Raw genomic sequence first — 9,515 nt, 5'->3', positions numbered from 1 at the left:
GCTTCAGTGCCTCCATGTGTCTGATTAACCGCGAACTTATCACGTGGTTCAGCAAGGGGAAAGCCACGCGCACCACCAGGGCAGGAATTCGCTGCGACTTTTTTTTTTTTCTGGCAGCTGTCATCAGTCAAGAAAATTCAAACTGAGACCTTCGTTGGTCACCTGCTTTCGATAATACATGACCATGTTCCCAAGGCAGAAAAGTCCCTTGGGGGCCAGGGTTGGATGGGAGGGATAGAAAAATGAACTTTAGAGGTATTAGTAAATGGATGAATGGGAAGGAGCCATATGTAGGTTTCTGGTGAGTAACTAGTGATACTGTGGAAACTACATGTGGCATCCAATAGTTCGCCCATTTTTACTTCAAAAAAAAAAAAAACTCATTCTCGCATTCTGCAGCAGCTGCTACTGTTTGGATTATGAATAGTAATAAGCCATATGGTGTGGCAGAAAGGAATCACACATATTTTCACATGGACAAATATTATTATTCCAAAACATAAACACGTCAATATAAGTGTTTTTTCTCCTGGGAGCTATATAGCCCCTGATCCCAGTTACAAGAAAATAATTCACTTTGTATGTGCAAAAATTACCTGCTAAGGTTATTGTTAGAATCTGTGCCAGAGATTTCCCCGAGTTTTTCTTTCCCTATTTGTAGGAAGATAGCCAGAAAGGGAGGAAGGAAGGAAAGGAGAGAAGGAAGGATACAAAGAAGGACGGAAGCAAGGAAGAAAAGAGAGAAAGAGAGAGAAAGAAAAGAGAATGGAAGGATGATTTAAGGGGGAGGATATGCTGCTCCTAGTTCTACCATCTGGCTGGCAGCCCCAACCCAGAACGCCCATGACTCAGAAGCAGTGCGCTTGCCTGGGGATTGGGATGCCAAATACCTAGCAAACAAATCCAGAAGGCAAAGGCAGAAGAGACTTAATCAGGCCATTTAGACCTGTCAGTGAAGGTTCTTCTGAAGCACCCTTTTCACTCTTTCTCTGGCTTTATTTGAACTCGCTCAAGGACAAAGTATCCATCAATGACAATATAGTTTTCCAAACTATGTATCCAGATCTTCCATGTCTTAATTTGGTCATGTTGCTTCTCTCTGTCGTTTACATTTGTCTTTATTCTTTCTTTCCCTAGAACTTACATACGCATTTCTTCCTGGGAATCCACCACGTGTGGTGCTGGTTGTTTGGTAATCAACCCCAAACTCCCCTCCCCTACCTCTCTTCCTTCCAAGGCTGGGTCATGACCTTCCAAGACCTTTGATTGCTGGCTTTTCAGGCTTCTGAAAGGCCCACCTGTCTCCTTGCAGGTAAGAACACCAGAGGAACAAAACCTGGAGGGAGGATGAGGTGACTGAGAGCCAGGTGGACACGGAAAGCCACACTAGGAAACACTGCATCGACTGGGAATGTTAGAACAGCTTCCATGGTAGCACCGCTGTCAGTGGGTCCTCGCTCCCAGTGGACAGTTTCTACAAGTGAATAAACTGGGATCGATTTACCTAGTGACCCTTCTCTCATTCTTTAGAGTTTGGATGACAGATTATAAAAAAACAATACAAAACAAAATTTAAAACAACCTCAGCAAATTCAGCATTCACCGGCTGCTTGGTCCCCATACATGCCAGGGGCCTTCTGCTCCAAGGCCATCTATGACCAGGCTGGTGAGTGTAAATGGACGAATCAGCAGGACTAAGAGAGTATGAACTAGGGGGGAACTGGAGGATATACACCTCCAGAAGCATTTAAAATAAAACACCTGACAGCTCTGCATACTAGCAGAGACACATCCACAGCTGCATGGAGCCTTAAGGCCACCAGTCTAAACCTTGCAACTCTTTACCCTCCTCTGCCCAGGGACCTCCCGGGTCCCTGGATCTGCTGCCTCCACAGGCTACCCACTCCGTCCACCATTCCCTACTCTCAGCCTGCGTTTGCCTCAATCCACATTCCCTGGCCGATGTCACATCCATTGTCCCTGGTTTGAGTCTTTGGTATCACTTACACCCAGAGCATCTCGAGGGTAAGCGGTCCAGGTCACGCCACCTGCTCTAGGTGTGATCTAGCTTTAAGCTCTCGGCCAGCAGTTCTCCAAGTATGCGTCATGGATTGGCAGCACCCAGCACCGGCAGCACCCGGGAACTTATTTTAAATGCAAATTTTTAGGTCCTAACCTAGATCACTGAGTCAGAAGCTCTGGGGAGAGGTACACAGTGTCGGGCCCAGCACTCTGTGCTCTAACCCGCCTTCCAGGAGGTTCGGTTGCAGGCTCAGATTTGAGAGCCCTGCTCTATCCAGAAGGTCCCACCCCCACTTGGCAGTGTGCTTCGTTTTGCCTGTACCCCTTTTAAACTGCCTGCCTAACACTAAACCTTAACCCACACAGACTATTGTCTCATTCATTTTAGGGGAGTAGAGGGGCAATTAGGAAGATTAAATAACACCCATGTAATACATAGCACAATCCCTACATGTTTACTTACTAATTAAGTAACACATTAGTTATTATCGCTGTGTCACAATTAATCAATGTATTATTTCAATTACATACAATTTCATCACTGTGTTTCAAGATCAAATGGACTTTTTATGCTTGGTAACTGTCTACTGTGGACTCTTAGTGTCAAATACCTCTGCGGAGTGTCTCTCATTCACAACTCATATACTCAGACGGTGGAGGGAACTGTAGACCCTACATTGAGGGCAATAGCATACATATATGGTGGGGCTGACGCATCCTCATCAATGCGAGGATGTGATCTTGTTATGCCAGCCAAGGGAGCCAAGCATTTGGGGAGGAAGATCAAAGGCCCCCCCTAAAAGAAAAGAGGCAGTTGCGGTGGTATAATTCCTTTGCAAAAGATGAGGGCGAAGTAGTGAAAGGAGAAATCAAACATAATTTTAAGCTTTTCTGCATTTAAAAGAACACAGAAAATCTCTCTTCCATATCTAGTCTCCAATTCCAAACACCCTGCAAAATTTCCAACCGTCTTCCATTTTAGTTAAAAGGGCTATTTTGAGTTTTACTATGCAAAAAGCAGAAATGCCAGCCTGAGCTGGGTCTGTATTAAAATTCACTCAATGAAGAATGCTGACTTTCATTAAAATAATTACCAAAAGAGAGCCAAGAGGTTGACCTTCACGTTGTTCAAGAGAGACACCAATCACCTGGCCTTGGCACGCACACGGATTTCTCGCAAGGATTTCAGCAGGTGCTTTCTGAATTGCATCCAGAATCACACTGGACAGCGACTCAGCAGAGGTCACCGAAGCCACATCAATAATGATAAGCGGGATGATCACGGCCCCCTCCGGTCGGCCCCGTGTGCCCACGGAGCGCGCAGAGCAGCGGAGTCCACGGGAGGCAGCGCCTGCAGGAGCTTCTAGCCAAGTGCCAATGTCATTTGAACATATTCAAGACAGAGTCTCCAACTGAACTAACAGTGCAGGCCAGAGGTCTGCGGAAATGAAGTGAGCTTAGGGGGAGGAGAGTGAACAAGAGGAAACACACACAAATACTTTTCATCCGTAAGTTGCATTTAGAAATTTGGGATATTTGCAACACAAATGCTTATAGTATTATATCATGACTGCCATATTTTCAAGTACATTTCTTTTTAAAGTAAACAAATTGTAATAAAGGAGAAAAAGTCACTGTGAAGCACTTTCCTTCTTGGAATTATAAGGAGCAAGTACAATAAACTAAAATGACATCTTGGGCCACAGCTGAGAAATTCTGGATTTCCTTAGATTTCGGCTCTCGGGAACACCTGTTTGACACCCCTTTCAAAGGATGAGTGCATTTGCACATGCTGGCCTTTGCCTCCCTCCAGCTCGCCAGCCTTCCCATTCTGTACTCAGGAAACAACTATGGGCCCAAAAGAGAGAGAAAAGCAGATCAAGGAGTCATAGCAAAGCTCAGTTCTAATCCCTGCATTGCTACTGACCTCTGGGTAATGTTAGAAAAGTTGTTTAACCTCACTATGCCTCGGTTTCTCTTTCTGTAACGGAAGTGATTGGTTAGGTGGGGGGTGGGTCATAAACTCAAATGTCCGCAGGTCCTGGAAAGTACTCTAAAATGTAAATGAGGAGAGAATGTGTGCCCAATTTACAGGGGACAATATTCAGCCCCAGCGCTGCCACATCTTTTGCTAATTTTTCAAGGAAATATGTTTCTGGATTATCATGTCAAATCTTCTGAATTCTCAAAGATTAAAAGAAAGAATTATTTTAAAAACACCCTGCAAGTCAACTAGAACACATCGATGCTTCCTTAAAGTTCTCACTTTCTATGATTCAGAATTGGCCTTGAAACCCAGCTAGTGCTTGTCAGGCTAAACACGTAACCTTTCGATTCGTGTACTTGTGATAACTTGTTTCCCTCTCAGATTCTCCCGTGAACCGTGTACCTCTTTTCTCCTGTTGATAGGAGAGAGATGAGACAAACCCAACCAAGTATGTGCACAGCAAAGTTGATCAGCTAAAGCTGAAGCATATTGCCGAGCAACCAGCAGAGCAAACTAACCAGAAATGAAGCTGAGACAGTGAGGGAGGAAGAAGAAAAACGTTCTATGTTCAGCAACGACAGCTAAGAAAGAAGACTTGTGAAATTTACCCACATGGTCATGAATCCAGCCGCGAGAGAGGAGCTTTGAGGATGCAAAATGTTCCAGGTGGTCCGAGAGTGTTGCTGAAAAGAGAAATATCTTGGCCTGAACTCTCAGGATCATCACCAGTGTCCAGAGAATTTTCTGGAGAAGGCTTGGTGAACTCAAGAAGCAGGGAGGGAAATATGAGAAAATTCTGCTTGCCTTAAGAATAGGTCTAAGGAGAAGCATTAGACTTCTTTATCCTGAGCAAAGGTAGATTGTTGTTGATACGGGATAGCCATAATTTGCCAATTTTATGTAGTTTTCACCCTACAAGATCTGATTTATCAACTAGTGTTTCATATTTTCCCTCAGAAATATGTATCTTTCTCCCCATTCAATTCATACCACTCTGGCCTGGGACCACATGTTCAGGCTCTGTAGCGACAAGTTTCTAACTGGCCTCCAGAATCTTCAGAATCCAATCTATCCGAACAGACTAATTTTCCTTAAACACTGCTTTTATCATGCTATTATTCTACTGTTCTACCACCTTCCATGGCTCCCATTTCTTACCAAGTCTCAACTCTTCTGCTTGGCTTTCGAGGGTCTCCAAGACTTGTCCAACTCTCTCTTCCCAGTCCTTCACATGCGTTTCCTGTCCAGTCACTCAGTACTGTCCCATGACTAGGAATGTTTCTTCTCCCAGCATTTACTCAACGCCACCCCTCTCACCCGGATGCTCATCCTTCTCCTTTCAAACCCTGTCCATCGTTCTCAGTCCATTTCCTTCATGAAGCCTTCTTTGACTGCCCTGACTTCAGCATCACTATCCCATTTCATACCTGAACCATGCGTACTGCCACTCGATTATATGTTATTTTATATGCTTATCTTGTCTCAATTATGTTTTGACCTTTGTGAGTCAAGAGCCTGTCTTCTTTCTCCGTGTCCTCTGCAGAAACAGTGGAATAATACAGAGGCCGGACTCAGTAACACTTGCCCAATGTTTTGTTCAGATGAGCTCATTGGAGAAAGGTGATGGGGACAAATAAGGATTTAGGCTTGAAAAAAGGAAAATAGACTAGGTCTGTTGGGTGGTGACAATCACACAAACCTACATAGCCAGCTACCATGTCCACTTCCCCAAAACTATGTCCACTGCGGACTGCTTCCCCCTGCACATCGGCCACTGCTGTCTGCATCCGCATATGTAGTTCATCCTTGTTGAAGTTTGCCTGCGAGGTCGTGTGCCCAGGAGGGACCTGGTCTGTCCATCATCTCTGAACAGCACACAGCCTTGGGGATCTGAAGCTGCACTTTGGAGGCGAGCTCCTCAACTCGAACTTCCAGGGGCCACTGTTACCCACCTTGAGAGAAGCATTATCCGGTTACATCCAGCATGGAAGTGACGTTTGCAGTCAGTCTGCAAGAGTGCAGACATGCAAGACGTCTTCTGCACTAAGAACAAAGAACAACCAGGCAACCATCGTTGGGGAAACTGCTCTGGTCCTCCAGGCAGAGGAGGCTGAGGGAACCTGTCCAGCGTTATGCATGAAATCACATATATTCCTCACTCCCGCCTTGCTTGCTATCTGGACAGTGTCAAGCCCATCATTAAATCTGTGTCTCACAATCCATGTGGTTAAGATAACAACTTGCTGACCACGAGGGAGCTCGGGTGTGTTAATTACAATAGAAAGACACTGTGAAAATACACCAGGCCCTCCAAACTCCATTTCTGTTGACTCACACAGGCTCCTGAGCAGCCATTGGTTCATAAGGAATTTCAGTCTCTCCTGCCCTGGGCCCTGCGTGTTCCCGGGTGGCTGAGTCGGCAGGCATTCTCTCTATCGCATAGCTGAACGGAGCTGAGGAGACACTGCTGAGTTGCTGCCGGCAACACAAGGCAGCCTCTGGGGCCATCCACCCGACAGTAAGTGGCTACCCACTTGCTAAGGAAAGTGGTAATACCATGTAGGGGCAGAGATGGAGCCAGGGGCCTGAGAGCTTCCCAAGGAGGAGAGAATTTTCAAAATGGCTGTTTGAGTAATCAAGGCTTCACAGATCAACAAGGGAACTCAAATTGGCATGACAGGTGTTTTCCTTACATTTCTGATATTCTTTCAGGTGACAACTGTCTTACCTGGGAATGCCTTGGGCAGGGGGTCGGGGTGTTTAAGTGGAGAAGACCAATAGCCACATCTCATCTCTTAGTGCTCCAGCCTCTGCCTGGACCCCACGGGCTGTCTTAGGACCCTGGAGCCAATCGGAGCCTGCTGCTACATTAGCTCTCAGCTCCTTGGAGCAAAGATATTACTTCCTGCCCAGAGGGCATGGGAAAATGCTTTTCATTTTTCTGTAATTTGTCTAAATGAGCTCCTAATAAAAATTAAAAAAAAAATTTAAAATCGAAATATTGCAACAGCAGAGAAATGGTTGTTTTCAGAATACAATGGTTGATAGGTTTGTTAAGTAAATGAGTAACTTGGATAAACAAAGGTAGATGTATCAAAAGCTAGAAGATTGATTGGAAAACTGTACTTTTTAAGTTATATTTGGAAACAGTTCAGTATTTTTTTTACCCTCCTTTCTCCAAAAGTATACAACACAACTTGCCAGCTAAGATACAGCAGTAAAACCTAAGATGTCAGAGATGGTGTACATTCTTTAATGAACAGCAGTGGTCACTCTAGAAACCAATGTTTTAGCTTGCTCTTGGAATAAACTTCATGTCATAAAAGAAAGTAATATAGGTCAAACTGCCAGAGAAAAGACAGATGGGTCAAACTGTTGCCACTGGAAGATAATTTCTTAAACCATCCATTCTAAAAATCGCCTGTTTGCGAGAGAATCTTGTCTTTCCGATGATGTTTAAATTCACATTAGGAAGGAGAAAATCGAATAAGTTACTTATATTATGGCACAGTGAGATATACTAACTGAAAAAGCATTAGTTTGGGAATTGAGGTCTGCGATCTTGTTGCCTAACAGTGGGTTGTTCAAGTAGGGGGACTTCAATGTATTCAACTATAAAATGAGATGAGCAGCCAGGATCACAGAGGCCTGGGAATCTGCCATTCTATGAGGCTTTTAGGACCTGACCAATTCATCTGAAATAAACAAAGCAGTTCCCAGTGACACAAAGGGAAATAGCAGGTCTGAGCACATCCAGTTCATAAATCATAAAAGTTAGTTTTAGACAAATACTAGTATGTATGCTCCTTTGTTATGGTCTTTTGATACACCCAGATTCACACACACACACACACACACACACACACACACACACACAGACATTCTTAGAAGAAGTACATTTAAAAAAGATAAAAGGACCAACCCAACACAGAGTTCCAAGAGATGCTTCATTTGTGTTAAAAACCTAGCTTGACTTTACAATTTTTTTTTTTTTCTGTCAGTGAGTCGTTTTGCTTCAGTAAGGTCATGTCTTGCATGCCCACAAGCTGTTCGGTATGGTTCATCAATAAAATCAGAAAAATCTACACCCAAACAATTCATCCAAAGTCATTTATCACTAATGCCATTTGGTATGTAGAAGGCACGCTTCACTTTAAAATAATGAGCAAGACTACAATCCTTTGATTATAAATTCCCCTTTTATCTTTATTTTATGAAAAGCCACAAGGAAAATGCCCAGCATGGTACCCTTGATATTTAAACAGTTCATTCGACTTACCATTAGTTTGCTCCAGAACTCAGCCTCCCTTGCAAAACGCTCCATATTGAAGGGATAAATTTCCTGTTCTGCCTTGTCAGATGTGTCACTTGGACTGCTCAAATGACTGAGCACAGCACCCGGTGAACATTTCAGCCGAGCCACTTTCATAACATTGACGGTTGCACGCTCTCATTGCTGAGAGTCTTGGAGAAATGGAATCTACATACGTTGGGATGAGATGGGTGTGGACATTTCTCATAGTTATGATTCAAAGCCGAGATATGCTTCATTCAAGGAGATAATAATATAACTCAAAGAAGAAAAGTATCCCCTAGCGTTACCGCCACTTAAGACATGACAATTCTTATTGCCCTGTGCGAACGTACCACGCCTCCGTCACCATGCCAAGAGCCACCCCACGGTGGGTGGTGCAGGTTCCTCCTGGCATTTTTTTTTTTCCATGGCAGACTCTGGTAATTATAAATCTGTCAGCTCTCTGTAAGGTGTGCACCAGAACATGAGAATGGACATCTGGTGGCAAGTTCAGGGAGACAACTTTTGGCATCCTTGTGGGCAAAATTAACCAAAGTTGGATACTAAATGATTCATCCTCTGTGTGTTCTGATAGAACAGGTAAAGTATGACTTTAAACAGCCACATGAAGATATATGTGCTTATAATAGTCTTGCTTTTTTCTTACAAGGGACAGGGGAAGAAATAACTTCCTCAAAATATAGTTAAGAATGAGACCTATAGTTATGATGTGACATTCCTGTCTTTATGAGTACTGGTCACCGTCCTCACTCAGAAGAAACATACGTATAAACACAGAAGTCTAACATCCCCTACCCACCATTCCTGCAGGCTGGAAACAAAAAGAAAAGTAGGATCTAGATAAAATCTGATGGTAGAGATCTGGGAGAGTTCTGGTTATTCGTTTCTGTGGTCTTATGACCTTTCCTCACTTGATGAACGTTTCTTGGATATTTAGATCTAGGGAAGTTGTCAAAGCTTATGATGAATAGAAAAACTCAAATGCACAACCGGCTTGTCCTTTAATAAACCTTCCTGAGTGTTCTGACAACCTTTACTTCCCGTGCCAGTTTTTAATTATGCAGGGCTTACTGAGGAGTGGCCCTTTACAGTAAAATGTAATTGTGGTCAATAGCTGAACTTCACCCCCAAAGCCTGGTGTGGTAAACCAGAAGCCACCATCATACTGTTCCAACATGAAATTGACCACTT

Source organism: Rousettus aegyptiacus, unplaced genomic scaffold (genome assembly GCF_014176215.1).
Source record: "Rousettus aegyptiacus isolate mRouAeg1 unplaced genomic scaffold, mRouAeg1.p scaffold_m13_p_1, whole genome shotgun sequence".
Taxonomy (NCBI): Eukaryota; Metazoa; Chordata; class Mammalia; order Chiroptera; family Pteropodidae; genus Rousettus; species Rousettus aegyptiacus.
Note: the sequence above shows the minus strand (reverse complement) of the source record.